General features: G+C 38.9%; 1 non-coding gene across 1 annotated transcript; it reads left to right on the forward strand.

Annotated features, from left to right (window-relative positions):
- Positions 1 to 9,893: 9,893 nt before the first annotated feature.
- LOC112730889 (small nucleolar RNA R71) lies at positions 9,894 to 10,001 on the forward strand. The gene has a single exon (XR_003166692.1). It is a non-coding gene; the product is annotated as a small nucleolar RNA R71 (small nucleolar RNA).
- Positions 10,002 to 17,500: the final 7,499 nt, after the last annotated feature.

A 17,500-nucleotide genomic window follows, 5' to 3' on the forward strand; every position in this document is an offset into this window, starting at 1 on the left:
GGTATACTTGCCGGTAATTACGTGAAATTAATTTTTTTACGTATCACTAATCAAAGATATAAACAAGGGATATTTATTGCTTTTCACTTAGGGGTAGTGATGTGCTAAAATTAAGAACAAAAGGGTATTATCATAGGCTCAAAATTGGCTAACAATGAAAGATAAAAGGTAAGCTACTCGGATAAGTGAGCTTTTTGAAATGAAGTCCTCAATCAAATAAATGCATTCATACACAAAATAATGGACATAAAAAATCAAACAAATCAAAGATTACAATCATAGAAAGAGAATAATACACACAAGAATGAAAAATAGTGATTATATGATGTAACCACACAATTAGGCTCAAAACTCACATGCTTATGTGTTCTTAGCTCAAAAATTATTTTCCAAAATTGATTCCTTCAAGCAAGTTCAACACAAAAAAAATTTATTCAAATTGGTAAGGTGCCTTAAAACAGTTTTCTTGAAAAAAAAATCATTACTTCAACTAAGTAGTCCTAGCAAGAAAGAAGTGGTGGAATATATACAAACTATAACTATCATGCAACCTATCATACAATGCAACAACTAACTAACTAAGAAAATTAAGAATTGGTGTTGGAAAAGAAAGTAGTTACCCACGAAAGTCGGTCCTCGACCTCCCCACACTTAAAGATTGCACTATCCTCGGTGCATGCAAAGAAGAGCAAGGTGGATGGGTTGCTACATCTGGTGAGCTCCTTCAAAAGGTTGTGCGGAGGGTAATGCCACAACAGAGATATCAAAGCGGGGCTAATGCCAAATAAGAGTAGGGTTCTCAAGTACATGGTAGCTATAACATGTAAGTGAGAGAGCAATATAAGCAAAGGGCATATCAACTAAAACTTGATGCAAGAGTAAAATCACAGCACAAGCAAATGGCATGAAGAGAACACTCAGAAGCATCAAGTTCAAATAGGAAAGAGTGGGTCATAAAAGGCAATATGAGTTCATATCAATGCAAAAAAGATGCAAGAGTCATCAAAGATTAAGCATTGAGCTAAAAATTTCATCACCCAATCAATATCAAACAAGTCAGGAAGCACCAAAATGATCTAAGAAATTCTCAACTGTTGCATGGGAAAATTCAATACCAATGTTAGAATAATAAACTTACAAAAGAAAATAAGAACAAACTACACAAACAAAATTAAAATGTAATGAATGAAAGTACGCAAATGCAACAAACAAAAGAAAATGAAAGATAAGAAAAATAAGAAGTGAAAATTTAAAAAGAGGGAGAAGGAGAAGTGGAGAAAAATGATTGAAAAATGTTGAGAGAAGTGAAAAGAAGAGATATAAAAGAAATGGGAGAAGGAAAGAAAATAGAAGAAGAAAGGAGAAAGAAGAAAGAAGGAGAGAAGAAAGGAAAAGAAAACAGGGCAGAAACAGGGCGCGAAGGCGACGCACACGCATGGGCCATGCGTGCACGCAAAAAGCAGGAAGGGCAAGTGAGAAGGAAAAGAGAGGGAACGCGTACGCGTGGGTGTAAATCGTGCTCTTCGCACAAAAGCCGCAGAACTCCAGCACAACTCTCTGGTTTTTGTACCGGGAGCTCTAACATTATCATACAACGTGTGCGCGTCGTCCATGCTCACGCGTGGAGTGCCCTATTTTTTTTTTTAAAGAAGCCTAAAAACAGAATTTAACACTCTCCTAACCTATAAACACTCTAAACTAACCGAAATTCAAATTTAACTAAAAATTTTTTAGTTTTTGAAAATTTTTTCAAAAACAATGCAAACAAAACTTGTACTTCAAGCAAGATGCAATTCAAAAACAACTATTCTAATGAAAGCATGAACCTAACAAGCAACCTAGCAATCAAAGCAAGATATGTAAAAGTTTGAAAAGAAGAAAACTACCTAACAATGGCAACACAATTCACTCATTGATTATATATACAAGAGAATGGAAAGAGTTTACCATAATGGGGTGTCTTCCACCTAGCACTTTTATTTATTGTCCTTAAGTTTGACAATTGGGAGGCTTCTTGTCAAGGTGGTTTATGCTTGTACTCATCCTTGAACTTCCAAGGATGCTTGCTCCTCAAACGGTTGTCAGAATTTCCAACCGACTTCACCAAGTTTGGGTGAAGTTCTTTACAAGATATGAGCTCCCAAAATTGGCATTCATTTTGTGATCCGGGATCCCATAACTTATTTTCACACCCGTCTTCTAATTGATCATCATTGTTCCATTCGGGTGGTAGGCACATAGAATTCTCATTGGAGCACCAAATTCTTCTCCTAGATCCATAGAATTTAGTATTCTTCCAACCATAGGACCTATGCCTTGAGGGTTCAACCTTAATGAGTCTAACATCAATTTGCCAACTACTACACAACTCTCCCTTACTCTTCAATCCACAAAGAGCTCTAAGTTGACCATTCGTCTCAAGCAAACCATATTCAAGTGGGAAAAGAAAGCTTAGGGATAAGAGGTTTACCCACTTGAATGATGTAATGGGTGATGGTGACTTAGGAAGGGGTGGTCCCAATGATCTTGCAAGTTCCACTCCCTTGTGCTCTTCTTTGAATACTCCACTTCTTGGCAAGCATCTTCAATGTCAATTCCTTGTTCACCAACTTGCTCTACACATTGCTCATTGCTCAAGTCATGTGTTGGAGGTTGTGCTCTAGCCTCCTCAGCATCAATTTCACAACACAATGAGGAAGGTTCAACAATCTTAATTACACATTGGTTGGTGTGGAATTATCTTCAATGGTATGACTCGTCGCTTGCTCAACCTCTCCTAATCTTCCATCTTCCATAATATGCCTAGGAGGTTGCACATTATCCTCCTCAACATCATCTTCAAGTTCAATGGAAGAAGGTTCAACAACTTTCACAAAATCATCAACAACATCACTTGGTGTGAAAGTGTTCACAAGCTTTAAATCCACCTCTTGTTCAACTTCACCTAGGTCTTCAACCACTTCTTGTTTACGGTATGAATCCCATGAGTCCAAGATGGCTTTAATTTTGGCAAGGTTAGCCTCAATAGCTTCGTACGTCTTTTGGGCTTCCTCTTGCTCCTTTTGAGGGATGATTGCTTGAAGTCGATCCATTGCTTCCTTAAGACGATCCATTGGCTCTTGTTCCGCTTGACTAACATAGGTAGGATTATATTACTCTTGGATTGATAGACATTCTTTTAAGGAGGATTGTGATGGAAAGGATAATTCATGTTGTGGTTGAAAGTTCTCATAAATTAGAGGTGGTTCTTGGAGGTATTGAGGTTGGAATTGTTGTGGTTCTATGTGTGGTGTGTGGTGCACAGATTCCCATACTCCGTATAACTGAATCAGCAAGTGCACTGGGTTGTCCAAGTAATACCTGAGGTGAGTGGTGCACGAAATTGTGATCTCGGGTAACGGCGTCAAAAACTCTATACGCACATCTAAATAAATTATTTTTCATTCACAACTTCGATACAACTAACCAGCAAGTGCACTGGGTCGTCCAAGTAATAAAACCTTACGTGAGTAAGGGTCGATCCCATGGAGATTGTTGGTATGAAGCAAGCTATGGTCACCTTGTAAATCTCAGTCAGGCGGATATAAAATAGTTATGGAGTTTTCAAACATAAATAATAAGTAAACATAAAATAAGGATAGAAACACTTATGTATATCATTGGTGAGAATTTCAGATAAGTGTATAGAGATGCTTTCATTCCTCTGAACCTCTGCTTTCCTGCTGTCTTCATCCAATCAGTCTTACTCCTTTCTATGGCTGGCTTTATGTAAGGACATCAACGTTGTCAATGGCTACTTTTAATCCTCTCTGGAAAATGGTCCGATGCGCTGTCACTGCATGGCTAATCGTCTGGAGGCATCACCCTTGTCAATGGCTGCATCCTATCCTCTTGTGAAAATGGTCCAAATGCTCTGTCACAGCACGGCTAATCATCTGAGGTTCTCGATCATACTGGAATAGGATTCACCCTCCTTTTGCGTCTGTCACTACGCCCAGCACTCGTGAGTTTGAAGTTCGTCACAGTCATTCAATCCCAGAGTCCTACTCGGAATACCACAGACAAGGTTTAGACTTTCCAGACTCTCATGAATGCCGCCATCAATCTAGCTTATACCACGAAGATTCTGATTAAGAGATCCAAGAGATACTCATTCAATCTAAGGTGGAACGGAAGTGGTTGTCAGGCACGTGTTCGTGGGAGAATGATGATGATTGTCACGTTCATCACATTCAGGTTGAAGTGCGAATGAATATCTTAGAAGCGGAATAAGTTGAATTGAATAGAAAAATAGTAGTACTTTGCATTAATCTTTGAGGAACAGCAGAGCTCCACACCTTAATCTAAGGAGTGCAGAAACTCTACCGTATGAAAATACATAAGTGATAATGGTTCAGGCATGGCCGAATGGCCAGCCCCCATGAAAGTCTAAGATAGCATAAAACTGATCAAAGATAATGTCTAATACAATAGTAAAAAGTCCTATTTATAATAAACTAGTTACTAGGGTTTACAAAAGTAAGTAATTGATGCATAAATCCACTTTCGGGGCCCACTTGGTGTGTGCTTGGGCTGAGCTTGAATGTTACACGTGTAGAGGTCAATCTTGGAGTTGAATGCCAGTTTGTAACGTATTTCTGGCGTTCAACTCTGGCTTGTGACGTGTTTCTAGCGTTTAACTCCAGACAGCAGCGTAGAACTGGCGTTCAACACCCTTTTACGTCATCTAAAATCAGCCAAAGTATAGACTATTATATATTTCTGGAAAGCCCTGGATGTCTACTTTCCAACGCAATTGGAAGTGAGCCATTTTGAGTTCTGTAGCTCCAGAAAATCCACTTTGAGTGCAAGGAGGTCAGAATCCAACAGCATCAGCAGTCCTTCTTCAACCTCTGAATCTGATTTTTGCTCAAGTCCCTCAATTTCAGCCAGAAAATACCTGAAATCACAGAAAAACACACAAACTCATAGTAAAGTCCAGAAATGTGAAAAAAAGCGTATAAATTATCCGCTCATCACAACACCAAACTTAAATTGTTTCTTGTCCCCAGGCAACTGAAAATCAAATAGGATAAAAAGAAGAGAATATACTATAAATTCCAAACTACCAATGAAACATAGCTCCAATCAGATGAGCGGGACTTATAGCTTTTTGCCTCTTGAATTGTTTTGGCATCTCACTTTATCCATTGAGGTTCAGAATGATTGGCATCTATAGGAACTCAGAGTTCAGATAGTGTTATTGATTCTCCTAGTTCAGTATGATGATTCTTGAACACAGCTATTTTATGAGTCTTGGCCGTGGCCCTAAGCACTTTGTTTTCCAGTATTACCATCGGATACATAAATGCCACAGACACATAATTGGGTGAATCTTTTCAGATTGTGACTCAGCTTTGCTAAAGTCCCCAATTAGAGGTGTCCAGGGTTCTTAAGCACACTCTTCTTTTGCTTTGGACCTTGACTTTAACCGCTCAGTCTCAAGTTTTCACTTGACACCTTCACGCCATAAGCACATGGTTAGGGACAGCTTGGTTTAGCCACTTAGGCCAAAATTTTATTCCTTTAGGCCCTCCTATCCACTGATGCTCAAAGCCTTGGGGTCCTTTTTATTTACCCTTGCCTTTTGGTTTTAAGGGTTATTGGCTTTTTGCTCTTGCCTCTTGGTTTTAAGAGCTTTTGGCTTTTTCTGCTTCAAGAATCATTTTTATGATTTTTCAGATTATCAAATAACATGTCTCCTTATCATCATTCTTTCAAGAGCCAACATATTTAACATTCTTAAACAACAACTTCAAAAGACATATGCACTGTTCAAGCATTCATTCAGAAAACAAAAAGTATTGTCACCACATCAATATAATTAAACTAAGTTCAAGGATAAATTTGAAACTCATGTACTTCTTGTTCTTTTGAATTAAAACAGTTTTCATTTAAGAGAGGTGATGGATTCATAGGACATTCATAACTTTAAGACAAAGTTACTAAATACTAATGATCATGTAATGAAGACACAAACATGGATAAGCACTTATCATAAAGAAAACGAAAAACAGATAATGTAAGAACAAGGAATGAGTCCACCTTAGTGATGGTGGCGTTTCTTTCTTGAGGAACCAATGATGTCCTTGAGCTCTTCTATGTCTCTTCCTTGTCTTTGTTGCTCCTCCCTCATTGTTTTTTGATCTTCTCTTATTTCATAAAGGATGATGGAGTGCTCTTGATGTTCCACCCTTAATTGTCCCATGTTGGAACTTAATTCTCCTAGGGAGATGTTGATTTGCTCCCAATAGTTTTGCGGAGGAAAATACATTTGAGGCATCTCTGGGATCTTATGGTGATGAGCTTCATGCATCTCTTGAGATCCATGAATGGGCTCTCTTGCTTGCTCCATCCTTTTCTTAGTGATGGGTTTCTCTTCCTCAATGGGAATGTCTCCTTCTATGAAAGCTCCAGCTGAGTAATATAGATGGCAAATAAGATGAGGAAAAGCTAGCCTTGCCCCAGGAGAAGGCTTTTCGGCTATTTTGTAGAGTTCAAGGGAGATGACTTCATGAACTTCTACTTCTTCTCCAATCATGATGCTATGAATCATGATGGCCCGATCCACAGTAACTTCAGATCGGTTGCTAGTGGGGATGATGGAGCGTTGGATGAACTCCAACCATCCTCTAGCCACAGGCTTGAGGTCCAGTCTTCTTAATTGAACCGGCTTGCCTTTGGAGTCAATCTTCCATTGAGCTCCTTTCACACATATTTCCATGAGGACTTGGTCCAACCTTTGATTAAAGTTGACCCTTCTAGTGTAGGGGCGTGCATCTCCTTGCATCATAGGCAAGTTAAACGCCAACCTCACATTTTCCAGACTAAAATCTAAGTGTTTGCCCCGAACCATTGTAATATAATTCTTTGGGTTTGGGTTCTTACTTTGATCATGGTTCCTAGTGATCCATGCATTGGTATAGAACTCTTGAACCATTAGGATGCCGACTTGTTGGATGGGGTTTGTTAGAACTTCCCAACCTCTTCTTTGGATTTCATGTCGGATCTCCAGATACTCATTCTTCTTGAGCTTGAAAGGGACCTCGGGGATCACCTTCTTCTTGGCCACAACATCATAGAAGTGGTCTTGATGAGCTTTGGAGATGAATCTTTCCATCTCCCATGACTCGGAGGTGGAAGCTTTTGTCTTCCCTTTCCCTTTTCTAGAGGATTCTCCGGTCTTGGGTGCCATCAATGGTAATGGAAAAATAAAAAGCTTATGTTTTTTCCACACCAAACTTTGAATATTGCTCGCCCTCGAGCAAGAGAAGAAAGAATAGATAAGAAGAAGAAGAAAATATGGAGGAGAGGGGGGAGGGATGTATTCGGCCAAGAAGGGGAAGAAAGGGTTGTGTTGTGTGAAAATGAAGAAGAATGGAGGGCTTTATATAGGGAAGGGAGGGGGGTAAGGTTCGGCCATAAGGGTGGGTTTTGGGTGGGAAATTGATTTTGAATTTTGAAGGTAGGTGGGGTTTATGAGGTAGGTTTATGGGGAAGAGTGGATGGATGTGAGTGGTGAAGTGGTTATAGGGAAGAGTGTTTATGGGATTGTGTGAAAGAGGGGTGAGAAGAAGTGAGTGGAGGTAGGTGGGGATCCTGTGGGGTCCACAGATCCTGAGGTGATCCTGTGGGGTCCACAGATCCTGAGGTGTTCAAGGATTTACAACCTTGCACCAAATTAGGCATGCAAAATGCCCTTGCACACAAATCTGGGCGTTCAGCGCCAGATTGGTGCTTGTTCTGGGCGTTGAACGCCCATTTGTTGCCCATTTCTGGCGTTGAACGCCAGAACCATGCTTGTTCTGGGCGTTCAGCGCCAGCTCTTCTCCAGGGTGCAATTCTGGCGTTCAAACGCCCAGATGCTGCCCATTTTGGGCGTTCAGCGCCAGAACCATGCTCTGTTCTGGCGTTGAACGCCAGCCAGATGCTTCTTACTGGCGTTTAAACGCCAGTAAGGTCTTCCTCCAGGGTGTGATTTTTCTTCTGCTGTTTTTGATTCCGTTTTCTATTTTTATATTTATTTTGTGACTCCACATGATCATGAACCTAATAAAACATGAAAGAACAAGAAAAATAAAATTAGATAAATAAAAATTGGGTTGCCTCCCAACAAGCGCTTCTTTAATGTCAATAGCTTGACAGTGGGCTCTCATAGAGCCTCACAGATGTTCAGAGCATTGTTGAGACTTCCCAACACCAAACTTAGAGTTTGGATATGGGAGTTCAACACCAAACTTAGAGTTTAGTTGTGGCCTCCCAATACCAAACTTAAAGTTTGACTGTGGGGGCTCTGGTTGACTCTGTTTTGAGAGAAGCTTACTGTGCCTCTTTTCCATGTTTACAGAAGGGTAACCTTGAGTTGTAAACACAAGGGAGTCCTCATTCAATTGAAGGACTAATTCACCTCTGTCAACATCAATCACAGCTCTTGCTGTGGCTAGGAAAGGTCTTCCAAGGATGATGGATTCATCCTCATCCTTCCCAGTATCAAGGATTATGAAATCAGCAGGGATGTAAAGGCCTTCAACCTTTACTAACACGTCCTCTACTTGTCCATAAGCCTGTTTTCTTGAATTGTCTGCCATCTCTAATGAGATTTTAGTAGCTTGCACCCCAAAGATTCCCAGTTTCTCCATTACAAAGAGGGGCATGAGGTTTATCCCTGAACCAAGGTCACATAGAGCCTTCTCAAAGGTCATGGTGCCTATGGTACAGGGTATTAGGAACTTTCCAGGATCCTGTTTCTTCTAAGGCAATGTCAGTTGATCCAGATCACTTAGTTCATTGGTGAACAAGGGAGGTTCATCTTCCCAAGTCTCAATACCAAATAATTTGGCATTCAGCTTCATGATTGCACCAAGGTACTTGGTAACTTGCTCTTCAGTAACATCCTCATTCTCTTCAGAAGATGAATACTCGTCAGAGCTCATGAAGGGCATAAGGAGGTTCAATGGAATCTCTATGGTCTCTAGATGAGTCTCAGATTCCTTTGGTTCCTCAAAGGAAAACTCCTTATTGATCACTGGATGTCCTAGGAGGTCTTCCTCACTGGGATTTACGTCTTCCCCTTCCTCTCCAGGTTCGGCCGTGTTGACTATGTCAATGGCCTTGTACTCTCCTTTTGGATTTTCTTCTGTATTGCTTGGGAGAGTACTATGAGGGATTTCAGTGATCCTTTTACTCAGCTGGCCCACTTGTGCCTCCAAATTTCTAATGGAGGACCTTGTTTCATTCATGAAACTTACAGTGGCCTTAGATAGATCAGAGACTAAGTTTGCTAAATTAGAGGTATTTTGTTCAGAGTTCTCTGTCTATTGCTGAGTGGATGATGGAAAAGGTTTACTATTGTTAAACCTATTTCTTCCACCATTATTAAAGCCTTGTTGAGGCTTTTGTTGATCCTTCCATGAGAGATTTGGATGATTTCTCCATGAGGGGTTATAGGTGTTTCCATAAGGTTCACCCATGTAATTCACCTTTTCTATTGCAGGGTTTTCAGGATCATAAGCTTCTTCTTCAGAAGATGCCTCTTGAGTACTGTTGGATGCAGCTTGCATTCCATTTAGACTCTGAGAAATCATATTGACTTGCTGAGTCAATATTTTATTCTGAGCCAGTATGGCATTCAGAGTATCAATTTCAAGAACTCCCTTCTTCATAGGCGTCCCATTACTCACAGGATTCCTCTCAGAAGTATACATGAACTGGTTATTAGCAACCATGTCAATGAGTTCTTGAGCTTCTGCAGGCGTTTTCTTTAGGTGAATGGATCCACCTGCAGAAGTATCCAATGACATCTTAGCTAATTCAGACAGACCATCATAGAATATATCCAGGATGGTCCATTCTGAAAGCATGTCAGAAGGACACTTTTTGGTCAGTCTTTTGTATCTCTCCCAAGCTTCATAGAGGGATTCACCTTCTTTCTGTCTGAAGGTCTGAACATCCACTCTAAGCTTACTCAGCTTTTGAGGAGGAAAGAACTTGGCTAAGAAAGCCTTGACCAGCTTATCCCAAGAGTTCAGGCTATCCTTAGGTTGAGAGTCCAACCATACTCTAGCTCTGTCTCTTAAAGCAAAAGGGAAAAGCATGAGCCTGTAGACTTCAGGATCTACTCCATTAGTCTTAACAGTATCACATATCTGTAAGAATTCAGTTAAGAACTGAAAAGGATCTTCAGATGGAAGTCCATGAAACTTGCAGTTCTGCTGCATCAGAGAAACTAATTGAGGTTTAAGCTCAAAATTGTTTGCTCCAATGGCAGGAATGGAGATGCTTCTTCCATGTAAATTGGAATTAGGTACAGTAAAGACACCAAGCATCCTCCTTGCATTATTATTATTTTCGGCTGCCATCTCCTCTTCTTGTTCGAAAATTTCTGAAAGGTGCTTGCTGGATTGTTGTAATTTAGCTTCTCTTAGTTTCCTCTTCAGAGTCCTTTCAGGTTCTGGATCTGCTTCTACAAGAATGTTCTTGTCCTTGCTCCTGCTCATATGAAAAAGAGGGACAGAAAAATAATAATAATAGGGGTCCTTTTTACCACAGTATAGAGGTCCCTGTGTGAGTAGAAGAAAAGAAGAAAAAATTCGAACACAGATGGAAGAGGGGGTTCGAATTTGGGTGAGATGAAGTGTTAGTAGATGAATAAATAAATAGAAAGAGATAAGAGAGAGAGAATTTTCGAAAATAATTTTTGAAAAAGAGTTAGTGATTTTCGAAAATAGTTTTTGAAAAAGGTTAGTAATTTTTCGAAAATTAAAATTAAAAATTAAAATAATTAGTTAATTAAAAAGAAATTTTGAAAAAGAGGGAAGATATTTTCGAAAATTAGAGAGAGAGAGTTAGTTAGGTAGTCTTGAAAAAGATAAGAAACAAACAAAAAGTTAGTTAGTTAGTTGAAACAAATTTGAAAATCAATTTTGAAAAGATAAGAAAATATGAAGTTAGAAAGGATTTTTTAAAATCAAATTTTGAAAAAGATAAGATAAAGAGATATTTTTGAAAAGATATGATTGAAATTAGTTTTGAAAAAGATTTGATTTTTAAAATCACAATTAATGACTTGATTCACAAGAAATCACAAGATATGATTCTAGAACTCAAAGTTTGAATCTTTCTTAACAAGCAAGTAACAAACTTGAATTTTTTTTGAATCAAAACATTAATTGATGATGTTATTTTCAAAAATTAGGAGATAAAGATAAGAAAAATATTTTTGAAAAATATTTTTTTTGAAATTTTTGAAAATAGATAAGAAAAATGAAAAAGATTTGATTTTTGAAAAAGATTTTGAAAAAGATAAGATTTTTAAATTGAAATTTTGATTTGACTCATAAAAACAACTAGATTTTAAAAATTTTTGAAAAAGTCAAATCTAATTTTCGAAATTTTAAGAGAGAAAAAGGGGAAGATATTTTTTGATTTTTTGAATTTTTATGATGAGAGAGAAAAACATGAAAATGACTCAATGCATGAAAATTTTGGATCAAAACAATGAATGCATGCAAGAATGCTATGAATGTCAAGATGAACATCAAGAACTTATTTTTGAAAAATTTTTAATGCAAAGAAAACATGCAAGACACCAAACTTAAAAATTTTTCATGTATAGACACTATGAATGCAAGAATGCATATGAAAAACAAGAAAAGACACAAAACATGAAAACATCAAGATCAAACAAGAAGACTTACCAAGAACAACATGAAGACCATGAAGGACACTATGAATGCATGAATTTTTCGAAAAATGCAAGATGAATACGCAATTGACACCAAACTTTCAACTTGACTCAAGACTCAAACAAGAAACATGAAATATTTTTTATTTTTATGATTTTTTTTTTATTTTTTTGGATTTTTGTATGTTTTTTCGAAAAAAAACATATAGGAAAAAGAAAATAAGGATTTCAAAAAATTTTTAATATGAATTCCAGGAATCTTAAATTTTTTTAATATGAATTCCAGGCTTCAACATGCTTCATGAAACTCTAGAATTCATTCTTAAAAATTCTGAAGAAAAATATATTTTTGAAAAGATTTATTTATTTATTTATTTTTTCGAAAACAGATGAGAAATTTTTGAAAGGTTTTTGAAAAATTTTTGAAAATAAAACAAAAAGAAAATTACCTAATTTGAGCAACAAGATGAACCGTCAGTTGTTCAAACTCGAACAATCCCCGGCAACGGCGCCAAAAACTTGGTGCACGAAATTGTGATCTCAGGCAACAGCGTCAAAAACTCTATACGCACGTCTTAATAAATTGTTTTTCATTCAAAACTTCGATACAACTAACCAGCAAGTGCACTGGGTCGTCCAAGTAATAAAACCTTACGTGAGTAAGGGTCGATCCCACGGAGATTGTTGGTATGAAGCAAGCTATGGTCACCTTGTAAATCTCAGTCAGGCGGATATAAAATAGTTATGGAGTTTTCGAACATAAATAATAAGTAAACATAAAATAAGGATAGAAACACTTATGTATATCATTGGTGAGAATTTCAGATAAGTGTATAGAGATGCTTTCATTCCTCTGAACCTCTGCTTTCCTGCTGTCTTCATCCAATCAGTCTTACTCCTTTCCATGGCTGGCTTTATGTAAGGACATCACCGTTGTCAATGGCTACTTTTAATCCTCTCTGGAAAATGGTCCGATGCGCTGTCACTGCATGGCTAATCGTCTGGAGGCATCACCCTTGTCAATGGCTGCATCCTATCCTCTTGTGAAAATGGTCCAAATGCTCTGTCACAGCACGGCTAATCATCTGAGGTTCTCGATCATACTGGAATAGGATTCACCCTCCTTTTGCGTCTGTCACTACGCCCAGCACTCGCGAGTTTGAAGTTTGTCACAGTCATTCAATCCCAGAGTGCTACTCGGAATACCACAGACAAGGTTTAGACTTTCCAGACTCTCATGAATGCCGCCATCAATCTAGCTTATACCACGAAGATTCTGATTAAGAGATCCAAGAGATACTCATTCAATCTAAGGTGGAACGGAAGTGGTTGTCAGGCACGCGTTCGTGGGAGAATGATGATGATTGTCACGTTCATCACATTCAGGTTGAAGTGCGAATGAATATCTTAGAAGCGGAATAAGTTGAATTGAATAGAAAAATAGTAGTACTTTGCATTAATCTTTGAGGAACAGCAGAGCTCCACACCTTAATCTAAGGAGTGCAGAAACTCTACCATATGAAAATACATAAGTGATAATGGTTCAGGCATGGCTGAATGGCCAGCCCCCATGAAAGTCTAAGATAGCATAAAACTGATCAAAGATAATGTCTAATACAATAGTAAAAAGTCCTATTTATAATAAACTAGTTACTAGGGTTTACAGAAGTAAGTAATTGATGCATAAATCCACTTCCGGGGCCCACTTGGTGTGTGCTTGGGCTGAACTTGAATGTTACAAGTGTAGAGGTGAATCTTGGAGTTGAACGCCAGTTTGTAACGTATTTCTGGCGTTCAACTCTAGCTTGTGACGTGTTTCTGGCGTTTAACTCCAGACAGTAGCATAGAACTGGCGTTCAACGCCCTTTTACATCATCTAAACTCGGCCAAAGTATCAACTATTATATATTGCTGGAAAGCCCTGGATGTCTACTTTCCAACGCAATTGGAAGCGCACCATTTTGAGTTCTGTAACTCCAGAAAATCCACTTTGAGTGCAGGGAGGTTAGAATCCAACAGCATCAGCAGTCCTTCTTCAACCTCTGAATATGATTTTTGCTCAAGTCCCTCAATTTCAGCCAGAAAATACCTGAAATCACAGAAAAACACACAAACTCATAGTAAAGTCCAGAAATGTGAAAAAAAGCGTATAAATTATCCGCTCATCACAACACCAAACTTAAATTGTTGCTTGTCCCCAGGCAACTGAAAATCAAATAGGATAAAAAGAAGAGAATATACTATAAATTCCAAACTACCAATGAAACATAGCTCCAATCAGATGAGCGGAACTTATAGCTTTTTGCCTCTTGAATTGTTTTGGCATCTCACTTTATCCATTGAGGTTCAGAATGATTGGCATCTATAGGAACTCAGAGTTCAGATAGTGTTATTGATTCTCCTAGTTCAGTATGATGATTCTTGAACACAGCTATTTTATGAGTCTTGAGTGCAGGGAGGTCAGAATCCAACAGCATCAGCAGTCCTTCTTCAACCTCTGAATCTAATTTTTGCTCAAGTCCCTCAATTTCAGCCAGAAAATACCTGAAATCACAAAAAAACACACAAACTCATAGTAAAGTCCAGAAATGTGAATTTAACATAAAAACTGATGAAAATATCCCTAAAAGTAATTAGATTCTACTAAAAACATACTAAAAACAATGCCAAAAAGCGTATAAATTATCCGCTCATCAGTGAGTCAGGGTCGATCCCATGAGGATTGTCGGCTTGGATCAAATAGTAGTTATCTTGTAAATCTTTGTTATGCGGATAGAAAAGTTGTTTAGTTGTTTAAAAGCATAAAAGTAAAATAAAAATAACGTTACTCAGTGGTTGTGAATCTAATGATAAGAAGATGGTTAAGACTTCAGAGATTCTTTGTTCTTCTGGATCAATCCTTTCTTACTGTCTACTCCAAAAGTGAATGATTTCTTCTATAGCAGGCTGTACATGATCAATTCCGGTTTGAGCGGCCACCAATCTTCCTCTAGGCTGAACACCAGGTTTAGTGTGCATCCAGTCTGAATGAGGGTGAAGCTCCTACAGTTCATTCCCTTGGTGATCCTACTCAAAACGCCACAGACAAGGTCAAATCTTCCAGATCAGAAAATGATGTGCCTTGATAATAGCCTTTACCACAAAGACCCTAATCTCCCCATACCTTGGCTGAACTGATGTCTCAAGAAGTCCCCAACGAAGTTGTGGATTAGCCGTCTAAGAGACGTATCCTCAAGCTAGTGGTTCATTGATGTCTGATGAAAGACGCTCGCTGAATCCATGTAGAATAGAGATAACTTGTGACGGTTCAACTCATTCATAAGGTTGAAGAATGAAGAAATATCTTAGGAGAGAATCAAACACGAATTGAAATAGAACAGTAGTACTTTTATTAATCCATAAAACTCAGCAGAGCTCCGAACCTTAACCTAGGAGGTTTATTGGCTGATACTGTACAATAAAACTCGAAAATATGAAATAATGTTCAATGGTGGTCGAAGATCCTAAAACAAGAGTGATCTTCTCCTATATATACTAATCTAATTACTGAGGATTATAGAAATATGATAGGCTTAGGCTTGTAGTGCGAAAATCCACTTCCGGGGTCCACTTGGTGAGTGTTTAGGCTGAGCTAAGGTGTCTCCACGTGCTAGTAGGGCTCTTGGGTGTTGAACGCCCCCCTTTGGACTCCCCTTTGGGCGTTGGATGCTGGCCACCTCTCTGTGTGCATTGGACGCCAGGACTGGGGTAGATGGCTGGCGTTGAACACCAATTTTGGGCCTTCATCTCCAAAGACAAGTATGGACTATTATATATTGCTGGAAAGCCCTGGATGTTAGCGTTCTATAGCTGTTGAGAATGCTCCATTTGGATATTTTAGCTCCAGAAATGCTTGCTTGAATACACGGAGGTCAGATCCTGACAGCATCTGCTACGCTTTCTGATGAGCGGATAATTTATACGCTTTTTGGCATTGTTTTTAGTATGTTTTTAGTAGAATCTAGTTACTTTTAGGGACGTTTTCATTAGTTTTTATGTTAAATTTACATTTCTGGACTTTACTATGAGTTTATGTGTTTTTCTATGATTTCAGGTATTTTCTGGCTGAAATTGAGGGACTTGAGCAAAAATCAGATTCAGAGGTTGAAGAAGGACTGCTGATGCTGTTGGATTCTGACCTCCCTGCACTCAAAATGGATTTTCTGGAGACACAGAACTCAAAATGGCGCGATTCCAATTGCGTTGGAAAGTAGACATCCAGGGCTTTCCAGCAATATATAATAGTCCATACTTTGCCCAAGTTTAGATGATGCAAACTGGCGTTCAACGCCAGCTCTCTGCCCAATTATGGCGTCCAGCGCCAGAAACAAGTTGCAAAGTGGAGTTCAACGCCCAAACTGGCACAAAAGCTGGCGTTCAACTCCAAGAATGACCTCTCCACGTGTAGACTTCAAGCTCAGCCCAAGCACACACCAAGTGGGCCCCGGAAGTGGATTTATGCATCAATTACTTACTTCTGTAAACCCTAGCAGCTAGTTTATTATAAATAGGACCTCTTACTATTGTATTAGACATCTTTGAATCCTGGATTGTATTCTGATCCTGTGATCACGTTTTAGGGGGCTGGCCATTCGGCCATGCCTGGACCTCTCACTTATGTATTTTCAACGGTAGAGTTTCTGCACTCCATAGATTAAGGTGTGGAGCTCTGCTGTTCCTCAAGGATTAATGCAAAGTACTACTGTTTTCTATTCAATTCGTCTTATTTCGCTTCTAAGATATTCATTCGCACTTCAACCTGAATGTGATGAACGTGACAACCATCATCATTCCCTATGAACGCGTGCCTGACAACCACTTCCGTTCTACATTAGATTGAATGAGTATCTCTTAGATCTCTTAATAAGAATCTTCGTGGTATAAGCTAGATTGATGGCGGCATTCATGAGAGTCCGAAAAGTCTAAACCTTGTCCGTGGTATTCCGAGTAGGATTCTGGGATTGAATGACTGTGACGAACTTCAAACTCGCGAGTGCTGGGCGTAGTGACACACGCAAAAGGATAGTAAATTCTATTCCAGTATGATCGAGAACCTCCAAGATGATTAGCCATGCAGTGACAGCACATCGGACCATTTTCACAGAGAGGAATAGGATGCAACCAACGACAAGGGTGATGCCTCCAGACGATTAACCATGCTGTGACAGAGCATTTGGACCATTTTCCCGAGAGGATTGAAAGTAGCCATTGGCACCGGTGACATCCTTACATAAAGCCAGCCATAGAAAGGAGTAAGACGGATTGGATGAAGACAGCAGGAAAGCAGAGGTTCAGAGGAATGAATGCATCTCCATACGCTTATCTGAAATTCTCACCAATGATTTACATAAGTATTTCTATCCTTATTTTAGTATTAATTTCGAAAACTCCATAACTATTTTATATCCGCCTGACTGAGATTTACAAGGTGACCATAGCTTGCTTCATACCAACAATCTCCGTGGGATCGACCCTTACTCACGTAAGGTTTATTACTTGGACGACCTAGTGCACTTGCTGGTTAGTTATGCGAAGTTGTGAGGATATGTTTAGACCATGGTTCTGTGCATCCGTTTTTGGTGCCATCGCCAGGGAATCAATTTCGAACAATAATTCACAACCTGAGTAATAATTTTGCATACCAAGTTTTTGGTGCCGTTACCGGGGATTGCTTGAGTTTTCGGCAAGCTTTTGGTCCGGTAACATCAGTGCCAAATTTTGATCCGGCAACAACACCAA

This window comes from Arachis hypogaea, chromosome 12, assembly GCF_003086295.3.
Source record: "Arachis hypogaea cultivar Tifrunner chromosome 12, arahy.Tifrunner.gnm2.J5K5, whole genome shotgun sequence".
In the NCBI taxonomy this organism is placed as follows: Eukaryota; Viridiplantae; Streptophyta; class Magnoliopsida; order Fabales; family Fabaceae; genus Arachis; species Arachis hypogaea.